We start from the raw sequence: 13,256 nt of genomic DNA, 5'->3' as shown, positions 1-13,256 counted from the left end.
AAACTGTCTTGTTCCACAACTTCTCCCACTGCCTCATGCCCTTCTCTGTGTGAATGCTTCCTTTCCAGAAAAATCTAAAGCAAATCTTTGGACTACTTCCCCCTCCTTCTCAAAACAGTCTCTCAAACTGGTTTGTTATTTCTCTCTCTCTCTCTCTCTCTTCAGAAAAAAGATCAAGTCATGAAAAGAAATTTATCCCCAAACCAATTCACACAAGACCAGTTTCCAAAAGGCAACATGATAAAAATCAATAGGCTAAATGATTAACTTCACAGACAAAGCACCGAAAACCTAACCCTTAATGATTTGCAAAATAGAAAGTTTGTTTTTTTGTGTGAGTGTACCATCAAATCAGATCTGACTCTTACAGGAGGAGATTGTCCCTCCTTCCCCAGCAGAGCATCTGGTGGATTTGAACTGTGTGCTTCTGGGATTGTAGTTGCAGCTCCTTGCCACTAGGCCACCAGAGCTCCCCTAAAATAGGAAGATTTTTACCCATACTGACTTCCCACCATCCCTGTGTGATGGGCAATGGTGGTGTTGAGCTTAGAGATTTGCCTTTTTATTTTCTCTACACTGTTTTGTTCACCAGGTTTATAGGCATGTGGTTGATATTTCAGAAGCTCCACATATGAAGGTATTGGCGATTTGCAAGGCTTCCCCCACCACCTTAAAATCTTTGGCTTGCGGAAAGGATAGTTTTGTGTAGTTTTACATCAAATTGCATCTCTTCTTTTTTGAAAGTGGTTTGGCAGTCAGTCAAATAAAGGGTTTTTTCTTCAAGTCAGTTTTCATATATCCATAATCACTTCCCTGTATACAAAATTCCCAAAGAGAAGTTATAGATCAATTTAGATGTAAGTCTCTAAAACCAGAATTGACAGTAAATACAGTGAAGGGCAAACTCATTTACTGACAACAAACTGGTTGTGATTCAGAGACACACCTCCTCCTCAAAGATGGGCACCTACAGAAAATCAGCCTTTTCCTGAGATAGGTAGAGAAGGGCAAAACAGCTAGAGAAAATGCACCTGATTGTATATCAACCAAACTCAACCACCTCTAAACACCAGTGAAATCAGAAGGGCAGCTGAAAGGACATGTCAAAGGGGTGGAGATGCTGTGGTGTACAGATCACTCTACTTCTTGACACAATAAACCAAAACAAGTTTGGAGTGACTTCCAGGGTCCCATTTATCAGGAAAATGGATCCTTTGGAAAGCAGATTTTTATTTATTTCTTTATTTTCTTGCACTTTAGGTGAAAGTTTGTGGAGGAAATGGGTTTTCTGCTCAACAGACTGTCCTATACTTCTACAGCTGGGATTTTGTAAAGGTCGGAGTTGGGTTGTATCCTGGTCGGAGTGGTCAGTGGTGGTCAGGCCACTGTGTAGTTCTCCTGGTTTTTCTCTGGTTTCAGACCAGAGGAGGCAGTACTTTGTGCTGCCCGTTTATCTTGGATTAATTTATTCCTTTGGTCTTTGGCTTCCTTATTGTCCTTTGCTCCTGGTGGGCTGAGACCAAAAGCTGCATTTTGGATGTCCGGTTACTTCCTTACTTAGTGTGGCTATGAATAAAATTTCCAGGTGTGTGACTTTAACAAACGGAAACGTATGATTTCCCCATTTAGGAGCCCAGATATCTTGCTTTATCTCTGCATGGCTTCTGGAAGAAGGTCTCCAACTCCTTCCAGCCTCTGTGGGCCAGGCATTTCTTGGAGATCTCCACCTGTCTTGGTACCAATTTTTCCACAGATCTGGGATGCTCACCTCACAGGAACCTGTAACCTAAAGGATGTGCTCATCTCCTCGTCTTTGTTTTGTGGTGGCACCAAGTTACTCCTCTTTCTGTTCACTTCTCTCTCCTTTTAGCTCTTGTAAGAAAAGAATACATTTTGCAGATCATGTCCCAGAGAAACCCTCTTACATCAAATGAGGCCTGTGAGGGAGTTAAGGGCACTGTGTTCCATGTCTTACAATGATTACAATACTCTTACAATGATTGGCTTGTCGGATCATGGACTGTCATTATATCATCACACCTCAGCACTGAGTATCATGGTCCAGCAATGTTTGTTTGTTTGTTTGTTTGTTTGTTTGTTTAGGATAGACAATTAATCCAGTCAGCAAATGGGTTTTCTACTAATCTTTTGGGGAATGATGATTGGTTACTTGGTAACTTCCTCATCAGTGTCTAGATCTTCACTGAGTCTTTACCTATGTAAGTAGAGAATCAGGCTGCTGTGGCCCTTGCACTCATCCTTCCAGGAAATTAATGAGGAGGCCAGCCATGCCTAGCACCACCTCAGGGAGTACTCTAGGTCACACTCTGGACCTGGGCACCATCTCTCTTCTGCAGAGTAGCTGTGCATTACAATTGTCTGCCTTTGGTGGGCAGCACAAGTCCGTATCCACTAGGTCACCAGAGCTCCTCAAACTAAATAGTGCGCTCCCAGAAAAGAATGTGTGCACTCTATGTATGTACTTATGGGAGAAAATCTCCAGATATGTTATGTTGTTCATTACATATTTTCAAATTAAAAAAAAAAAACAGAAAAAAAAGAAAAAGAAACACAACAGTGGTTCTTAAGCTGACGGAACTGAAGAATAAATTCAAGCCTCAAGTAAGGAAAGTAAGGAAGCTTTGGGCAGAATATTCAATGATCCAGGAAGCATTAAAAGAAGATGCAAAGTGTATACAGAGTCCTTGTACCAAAAAGAATTGGATACATAGAAGAATTTCATAAAACAACATATGAACAAGAGCCTGTGGTGATGAAGGAAGAAGTTCAAGCTGCTCTAAAAGACTTGGCAAAAAAAAAAGGCCGCAGGAATTGATGGTATACCAATTGATATATTTCAACTAACAGATGCTGCCCTAGATATGCTCAACAAGTTGTGCCAAGAAATCTTGAGGACAACCACCTGGCCAACTGACTGGAAGAGATCTATATTAGTTCCCATTTCAAAGAAAGATGAGCCGACAATGTAGAAATTATCAAACAATATCATTAATATCACATGTAAGCAAGAGTCTGCTGAAAATGATCTAAAAATGACTGGAACAGCACATCAACAGAGAACTGCCAGATCTGCAGACTGGGTTTACAAGAGGCTGTGGTACTAGAGATATTATAGCTAATGTCAGACGGATCTTGGCTGAAAGCAGGGAGTACCAGAGGAATGTCTATCTGTATTTCATTGATTATGCAAAGACATTTGATTATGTGAATCACAACAAATTGTGGCTAACTGTGAGAAGAATGAAAATCCCAGAACACTTGATTATGCTTATATGAAACCTGTACTTGGACCAGGAGACAGGCATCAGAACAGAGCAAGGAAACACTGCATGGATCAAAATTGGGAAGGGTGTACACCAGGGATGCATCCTCTCTCTATACCTTTTCAATCTATATGCAGAACAGATTAACCAGGAGGCTGGGCTTTATGAGGAAAAATGTGGCATCAGGTTTGGAAGAAGATTCATTAACAATTTGCATTATGCAAATAATACAACTCTGCTTGTTGAAGCTGAGGAGGACCCAAAGTGCTTGCTGCAAGGACTGCAGCCTTCAATATGGATTGAAGCTCAACATCAAGAAAACAAAGATTCTCAGCACTGGGCCAATTGGCAGCATCATGATAGACGGTGAAGAGATTGAGATATGAACAGCTTCAGTTTGCTTAGTTCCACAATCAGCACTCTTGGTACCAGCATCCAGGAAATTAAAAGATTAATTGCATTGGGAAAGTCTACTGTCAGAGACCTCTCCAAAGTACTGAAGAACAATGATGTCAATCTGGAGACTAAGGTGCGCCTGATCCAGGCCATAATCTTTGCAATTACTTGCTATGCATCAGAAAGCTGGGCAATGACTAGAGATGCTAGGAAGAGAATTGGTGCCTTTGAGCTGTGATGTTGGAGAAGAGTATTGAATATACCACTGACTGCTAAGAGAGCAAACAGGTTCATCCTGAAGAGCGTGAAATCAGGCTACTCCTTGGAGGCAAGGATTCTGAAGTTTTGTCTAACATACTTTGGCCATAGTGCAAGGCAGGACCAGTCCTTGGAGAACGATGTCCTGCTTGGGAGGGTGGAGAGACAGCGCAAGAGAAGAAGACCCTGGATGAAATGGATTGATTCAGTAACTGGGGGGATGGGAGTAGGTGTGTCAGAGACAATAAAATAAGATGGAGCAGAGTTTAGGGCTATTGTACATAGGGTCACTATGAGTCTCAGGCAATTCGATGGCACATAATAACAACAGCAAAGAATATATATATATATAGGGTAAAAGAACACTCCATTCTGTCGTGGGGCTCTGGTGCCGTAGTCGTTAGGGAGTTGAGCTGCCAAGCCTCTTCAGCAGTTTACATCCACCAGCAGTTCTGCATCCTATGGGAGAAATATGGGCAGTCTCCTCCAATGCCATTTACAATCTCTGAAAATGTGCTAGTGGATCAGTTACGAGTTGGTTCCTGACTCCAGGGCAGTGCCTTTTACTTTAGCCTCTTGTTTAACGAATAATAAAACTAGGAATTAAAAAGTCAGAAAAAGAATGTATACCGCTCCCCTACTAGACAGAAGCAGCAACTGTGTTGCCATAAATGTCAATTTAAAGAGGTAAACAATCCTTCTACATGCGGAAAATTCTCTCACATCTTGAAAAAATAATGCAAACAAAACCTTTCTTGCCTTTCTGCTTGCCCCTCATCTTGACTTTTGAAACAGGCAGTGTCCAGGGTAATCTTCACTGCCTTCCTCTGTGAAGACCTTATTGGATTTCCCTTTCTTGACCCTTCCAACAGCATTGGGCAGGTGGATGTTCCTTCCCAGAGACCCACCTTCCTGTAGTACCCTGGCTACCCTTTCCCAGTATCTTTGGCACTGCTCTGTTATCCTGTGATCTCTTCCAAGACAGTGATCATAGGCCTTAGGGCCCCCCTCTTTTCCTTAAGACTGGGTAATCCTACCCACCCACAGCTATCACACCCTCTTACATGTTGTGTCTTTTCTCTGGGCTCTGGACAACTGAAGGCAGTGTGACTTCTGGGTGACCGGAATGTAACTCAACAAAAGTACATGCATCTTCTTTCCATAAACATGTGACCCTGTCTAGTCTAAAACTCGAGAATCACCTTACACCCTACACCTTCCCTTTCCTGACCTCCACCAAGTCCAAGTTATACATGGCCTCTGCCTTCTTCCCCAGACTGCCACTGTCACTGGAGTTCAAGCACTCATTTCTCCCTTAGAGAATTACCTTAGCCCTCTGCCTGCTCTTCTAATCTATGCCCAAACATAGCTATCAGGCTGATCTTTTCTAAATATCATGGTCTCTTCTCTCGTTCTTTGCTTGGAATCCTTCATGAGCCTCAGGATGTTCAAGATACTATTTCAAGGATATTTCAAGATTTGTTGCACTCAGAAAATTTTCTGTGAAGGACCTCTCCAAAGTGCTAAAGAGCAATGTCATCAGTTTGAAGATTAAGGTGCACCTGAACTAGGCCATAATCTTTTAATTTACTTGCTATCCAGCTGAAAATTGAACAATGAGTAAGGAATATCTAAGAAGAATCGATGTTTCTCAGCTGAGGTGTTGGAGAAGAGAACTGAATATCCTATACACTGCCAAAAGGACAAACAGATGTCTTAAAGAAAGTGCAACCAGAGTGGTCCTTAGAGGCAAGGACAGTGAAACTCTGTTTCACATATTTTTTACATGTTGTTAGGAGAGGAAAGATAACATGCTTAGGAAGATGGAGAGTCAGAGAGCGGAAGACCTTCAATGAGATGGATTGAAATAGTGACTGTAACAGTTGTTACATGCCATCTAGTCAAATAAGACTCATAGTGACCCTACAAACAACAGATCTGAACCCTGTCATATCTTGTGCCAATCTCACAATCTTTGACACACTCAAGCCATTGCTGTAATCATCATATCAATCTACCTGGTTGAGGGTCTTCCTCTCTTTTGCTGTCCTCTCACCTTTCCAAACCATGATCTCCTTCTCCAAGGAAAACGTTTCCTAGCAACATCCCCAAAGTATGTGAGATGAAGCTTCATGATCTTTGTCGACACAGAGCACTCTGGTTGCACCTTCTCTAAGACATGTTTGTTCTTTTGGAAGCCCATGAAATTTTTAGTACTTTTCTACAACACCACAGCTCAAAGGCATGAGTTTTTCTTCTGAGACCGAAGTCCTCAAACAAATGTCATAGCTCCTCAGTAATTTGGAAAGGTCCCTGACTGCAGACTTTCCAAGTGCAATGTCTCCTTATCTTCTGACTGCTGGTACTAAGTGTATTGATTGTGAGTCCAAGTTGGATGAAATTGTTGACAGTTTCAATCTTTTCTCCATCTATTATGATGTTGCCTATGATTCAGTGGTGATTTAACTGTGGGTTCAAGTATATTTGAGATGGTGAGGATGGTACAGGATAGGGCAAGTTTCAAAGCTGTTATTCATAAGGTCATAAAGAGTCACAGCTGACTTGATGTCCCCTAACAACAACAGAAATGATACCATTTCAAGACTTTAGCTTGATGCCAAGGTAGTCGTGGTTCAGGAAGAATCTTTGCTTCCCATGCAGAAGACCTGGCTTCTGTTCTTGCTCAGTGCACAGCTACCACCCCTCTGTCAGGGGAAATTTTCAGGCTGTTGTGATACCGAACAGGTCTCCACAGAGCCTCTAAATTGAGACAGACTAGGAAAACATACTGGTGGGGTCTGACCCTGCTGCATGTCTGTTCTCTGTACTTGTAGGCCTGTCTGATGGTAGCTAACAGCTCTCTCCATTGCTAAAATTCCATTCAGACACCTCCTCTTCTAGAAAACTTGTTTTGACACCATCCTTCTGAGGTCTTCTGCCCCTGCTGGCAAAATTTCAGTCCATGTTACTATGACAATATATTTAATTGTCTGTCAGTTCCTTTGAAAGGACAGGCCAAATCTAAACCAACTTCTTTCTCAAGTCCATGAAATAAAGTTGTTATGATGATGAGAATGACAAAATCTCAGACTCTTCTCCTCATGATGGGTCAGGACTGACCGTGACAATACATGGTTAGGATGCCCCAGGAGGAGCCCCTAGAATCCAGGGAGCCACAATGAAAGTGGAGGCAATCAGAGGGGGTCCCAGCCATATCTCCTGATTGTGTGAAGCTGTAATTTTCACTCCTCTTTCTCCCCAGGATTCTGCTCAAGGAAGCTGCTGCCCAGGCAGAGGTAAGTGGTTCTGCTGGAAAGTCCATACTGCTTTGAGTGGACACAGCAGGGTGCCTTGAGCTGTGCGATGCTGTGTCCTGGAAACATCTATTCAACACACACACACACACACACAGAATAAATTTGGCTAGGTCTGTCCCAAAGCAGGGGGCACATTAATGTGCCAAACTCTCCTCTTCTGTGCTGTTGGACAGACTATGGCTCCCCATTTGGCTTATCTCTTTGGCACTGACAGGCCAAATATGGTGTCAGCCTGTTGGCAAGGGGTTTTGTTTCAACCGCTCTTTAAATGTCACTGACCTGTGACCAAACACAAACTCAAATCCCCAAAACCCAAACCCCAGTCCATTCTCATGCACAGGAACCCTGTTATACAGAGTGGAACTGACCCAAAGGGTTTCCAAATATTTATGGCCACTATGCACCTGTCAGTTTGCCCTAAAATGACACTAGAAGCTATTCCATAAACATGTCAAATGCCAGCAGGACCACTCAAGGTGGACAGGATTCAGCAGAACTTCCAACCTAAGAACTTCCAGACGAAGAAGCAGGGCTGACCATCCACTTCAGAAATAGCAGGCCTTTGAAAAATCTGTGGGCCATGGAATGACAACTGTGTCTATGGAGTTACCTTGATGTACTATTTAGACATCAGATGGACTACATCTGTGGAAAAAAAAAACCCTGGAGAAGCTCAGTATCTCAAGGAAAACCAGTCCAGGAGCTGACTGTGAAACAGATGGTAAATTATTCATGTGCTAATTAAAGTCAAGGTTGAGGAAAATGAAACAGATCCTTGAGAACCAAAATATGGCCTTGAATGTACCCCAAATAAATTTAAAATCCAGCTTAAGAATATATCTGATGCATGATAGTCTCAAAGCCCGGCCAAGTGGTCTTTGGAAATGAGGGAAAGAATTTCAAAATAAAAATATAACTTACTCTTCAAAATATATTCTGCTTGTAGTCAGTGGCCTTAAGAGACGGTGTGCAAATGGTCAAGAAACAAAGGAGCAGAGGAAGAAGAAGATTGAAAGGTGAAAGGAGATGCATACACTTAACTGGCTAGGAGTATTATTGCTGAGCTAGTCCATTGAAAATCAATCAACATTCACATTAGTAATCAAACTAAAAGATCAATGAAGAGCTATCTTTTTCTTCCTAATACATAAGCTAAAATTGACAGTTTAGAGAAGTTTCTATGCCAGCAAGAATGTGGTGAAACTGCTGTCCTTGCAAATTGCCCTTGACAGTTTATGTTAGTCCCATCTCCTATAGAGGGCAATTTATCATTATATGTCAAGAATTGCAAAAGTGTTAATAACCTACTTGAAACAGAAAATGACCAGAATGTGGAGGAAACTCTTACTATCATGTTAAAATTGTCACTCTGGTGGAATTATTAGGCATGAATTTTTACATTGTTCTGATACTGTGTTGCAAATGAAAACAATAACTGTGAAACCAATGCAGTAGTAGAGGAGTGCCTGTGGCAGTGACAGTGGACAGGCTGCACACCAATAAGCAAGAGGGTGAAACCACACCTTCAGATGGGACACGTCAGCCCTTAAAATGATCACTGTGCATGCAATTAAGATGGTGCTCTATGAACGATTATTTTCATTTCCTTATTCTTTTTTCCAAATTATTATAGAGCACTGAGAAGCCAACGCAAAGAGAAGAAATCAAGAAGTTAAGGAGCGGAGGCATACAGCTGCAACCTGAGTGAGGTCCCGGAGAATCCCCACACAGGCAGGTAGCCCCACCAGGAGTGAGTGGGACAGCTGCAAACTGAGTGAAGGCCTCGCATATGCCCATGTGGAAGCTACCCCCACTGGGCACCAGCCATACAGTTGCAGCCTGAATGAGGTCCCTGCATGTCCCCACACGCGCAGGTAGTTCCACCAAGCGCGAGCACAACAGCTGCAAACTGAGTAAGGTCCTCACTCATGCCCACCCAGATAGCTAGCCCTACCAGGCACCAGTCATACAGCACCAGCCATACAACTCCAGCCTGAGTGAGGTCCCTGCGTGTCCCCACACGGGCAGGTAGCACCACCAGGCTCGAGTGGGACAGCTGCAAACTGAGTGAGATCCTCACGTGTGCCCACCGTGAAGCTAACCCTGCTAGGTGCCAGCCAGACATCTGCAACCTGAGTGAGGTCCCCCTGCATCCCCACCCAGGCAGATAGCTCTGCCGTGTGTGATTAGGGCATCTACAACCTGAGTGAAACCCCGTGAATCCCCACCTGGGCAGGTAGCCCCACCAGGCACGAGTAGGACATCTGCAAACTGAGTGAGGTCCTCGTGCATGCCTATCCAGAAGCTAGCCCTAACAGGTGCAAGCCCTACAGCTGCAGCCTGAGTGAGGTCCCCATGCATTCCCACCCGGGCAGCTAGCCCCACTGAAAACAAGCCAGACAGCTGAAGCTTGAGTGAGTTCTCTGTGTGTGCCCACCAGGACAGCTAAAATCTGAGTGAGGTCCCAAGCATGCCCACCAGATGGGTGTCTGAATACGTGACCACTGGTGTATGCCTGTGTGTGTGCCTGCCTGTCAGGTCCAGTCAAATAAATGCCTTTAATCCAGAGAACCTTGGTCTGACATATTTATAACAATTTTCCAACAGAAGAGGGAATTTTACAGATTGTGAACGGACACTTACCTTGGTTCAGAAGTTCAAAGTGGAACACAGGCAACGTAACTACTACACCTTCTTCTGTAGCAGTGACTTCAGAACAAGAACCTATCATAAACACCTCAGGCATGAAAAACTCTACCACAATATCATCACGAAAGAAACAGTCCATCTCACAAGCTACACAAGGGCAAATAAAGATGTCACCCCTAAAAAATGAGACAGTACCAATGGATATCCTGAAGCCAGAAAGTCTGATGGAACTTTCTGACACAAGATTTAAAAGAACAATGATTGACTATTTTCAGTGGGTGAAAGACAAACTTGAAGAATTACAGGACACTGCAAACAAAAACCAGGAGGAGCTTTAAAAAAAGAACAATGCAGATAAAACAAATGATGCATTAGGGGCTCTGGAAAAACAAGAAATTGTGATCCAAAATAGGAGTTTCAATGTTTCAGATGCTGTCAACATGATGAGGGGACACATGAACAGACTTAAAGAGATGGAACACAGAATCAGTGATATAGAAGATAGAATTGTCCACTGATCTGCTAGAGCCAAAAGAAGAATCAAACAGGAAGGAAAAAGAAGAAAACCTAAGAATAATGTGAGACACCATCCATACACATAATATGAGCATCATTGGAATCCCAGAACAGGAAGAAGCAAGTAAAGGCATCAAAAAAGTTGTGGAAGAATTACTAGAGGAAAACTTCCCAGGCATAATAAAGAATGAGAGAATATATATTCAAAAAGCTGAGAGAACACCATATAGAATAGACCCCAAAAGAAAAACAGTAAGGCATATCATAGTTAAATCTGCCAGAACCAAAGATAAGGAGAGAATTTTGAAAGCAGCGAGAGAGAAACAAAGAATACTTATAAGGGAGAGCAGATAAGATTAAGTACCAATGTCTCAGAAAAAACTTTGCAACCAAGAAGACAGTGGAACGACATATATCAAATACTCAAAGAACACAACTGTCAACAAAGAATAATATACCCAGAAAAATTGTCCATCAAATATGAAAGAGAGATCATGACATTACAAGAAAAACAAAACCTAAGGGAGCTTATAAAAACAAGACCAGCGTTGCAGGAAATACTGAGAGACGTCCTTCTTACAGAAGTGCCACATGAAACAGGATGGACAAAAGTAACTAGCACCACCACCAAAAACAACCCAACACAATGATGGCAATAAAACCTTGCCTCTCAATAATCACACTGAATGTGAATGGTATAAATGCACCACTGAAGAGAAAAAGAACAGCAGATTAGATAAAAACCCCAAATCCATCAATATGCTGTCTACAAGAGACACACCTGACAAATTAAGATAAAGAAAGACTGAAAATAAAAGGGTGGGGGGAAAAATATACCAAGCAAATGGCAACCAGGAAAAAAGCAGGAGTAGTGATATTAATCTCTGATAAAATCAATTTCAATGCAAAAACATTACAACAGACAAGGAAAGTCACTACATAATGCTTAAAGGGCCAACAGAACAAGAGGACATAACAATAATAAATATCTATGCACCAAATGATAAACCTGAAAAAATATATAAAACAAACATTAACAAAACTGAAAAAGGAAATAGACAACAATACTATCGCAGTCGGAGACTTCAATACACCACTCTCAAGAAAAGATCCAATTACCAGAAAGAAACTCAACAGAGATACTGAAGAAATAATCCATACAATAAACCAACTAGATCTCATAAATATTTATAGGCTAATGCACCTCAAAAAAAAGCACCACATACCATTTTCTCCAATGTGCATGGAATGTTCTCCAGAATAGATAACGGTTTAGGCCACAAGGCAAGCATCAATAAGTTAAAAAACATAGAAATAATACAATGCATCTTCTCAGACTACAATGCTACAAAATTAGAAATTAATAACAAGAGAATGAAGGAGAAAAAAACATGCATTTTTGAAGTTGAACAACATCTTGCTTGAACATGAGTGGGTACAAGAAGAAATAAAAAATGAAATTAAAACGTTTCCTGAAACAAATGACAATGAAAACACAACGTACCAAAACCTCTGGGAAAATAGCCAAAGCAGTAATCAGAGGTCAATTTATAGCAATAAGCAAACATATCAAAAGGCAGGGGGAAAATGCCCATTGACTCTATAATCCAACATCTCTAAAAAATTGAAAAAGAACAACAAGAAAATCTGACATCCTCTAAAAAAACCCTGAAATTATAAAAATTAGATTGGAAATAAATGAAATCGAAAACTGAGTAACAATTGAAATCATTAACAAAACTAGTAATTGGTTCTTAGAAAAAGTTAATAAAATTGGCAAGCCACTAGCACAACTAACAAAGGAAAAGACACAAAAAATATGAATAAAAGATGAAAAAGGCAACATCACAACACAACCAAGTAAAATAAAAAGCTAACAATGGAATATTATGAAACACTATATTCAAAAAAATATGAAAACCTAGAGGAAATGGACAAACACTAAGAAATTAACGATCTACAGAAACTGATACAAACTGAAATTGAACATTTGAACAGACTCATTACTAAATAAGAAATTGAAAAGGTAATAAAACAACTTCCAGCCAAAAAACAATCCCTGGACCAGATGGTTTTGAATTTTATCAAACATTCAGAGAAGATCTGTCACCAATTCTACATAAACTATTTCAGAAAACAGAAAAAGATGGAATTCTGCCAGACTCATTCTATGAAGCAAACATATCCTTGATACCAAAGCGAGGTAAAGACACTAACAAAATAGAAAACTGTAGGCCAATATCTCTCATGAACCTAGATGCAAAAATCTTGAATAAAATCCTGGCCAATAGAATCCAATGATACATAAAAAAATAATACACCATGACCAAATGGGATTCATAACAGGTATCCAAGGATGGTTCAACATAAGAAAAACAATCAATGTATTTCATCACTTTAACAAAGTGAAGAACAAGAACTACATGATCCTATCAATTGATGCAGAAAAGGCCTCTGAAAAAATCCAATGCCCTTTCCTGATTAAAACACTCAGTAAAATAGGATAAGTGGGGAATTTCTTCAACATGGTAAAAGGTATATATGCAAACCTGGGAGTCAGCATTGTTCTCAAGGGAGAGAGATCAAAGGCATTCCCACTGGAGAATAGGAACTAGGCAAGGATGTCCACTGTCACTTCTATTCAATATTGTATTGGAAATCTTAGCTATAGTAATAAGGCAAAAGAAGGAAATAGGAGGTATCCAAATTGGCAGAGGAGGTAAAATTATCTCTCTATGCAGATGATATGATAATATACTTAGAATAACCTAAAGACTCAGCAAGAAAACCACTGGAAGTAGTTGACCAATTTAGCAAAGTGGCAGAATACAAGATC

This window comes from Elephantulus edwardii, unplaced genomic scaffold, assembly GCF_000299155.1.
Source record: "Elephantulus edwardii isolate Elephantulus edwardi_28Jun2011 unplaced genomic scaffold, EleEdw1.0 scaffold00241, whole genome shotgun sequence".
In the NCBI taxonomy this organism is placed as follows: domain Eukaryota; kingdom Metazoa; phylum Chordata; class Mammalia; order Macroscelidea; family Macroscelididae; genus Elephantulus; species Elephantulus edwardii.
This window is presented reverse-complemented; position numbering follows the sequence as displayed.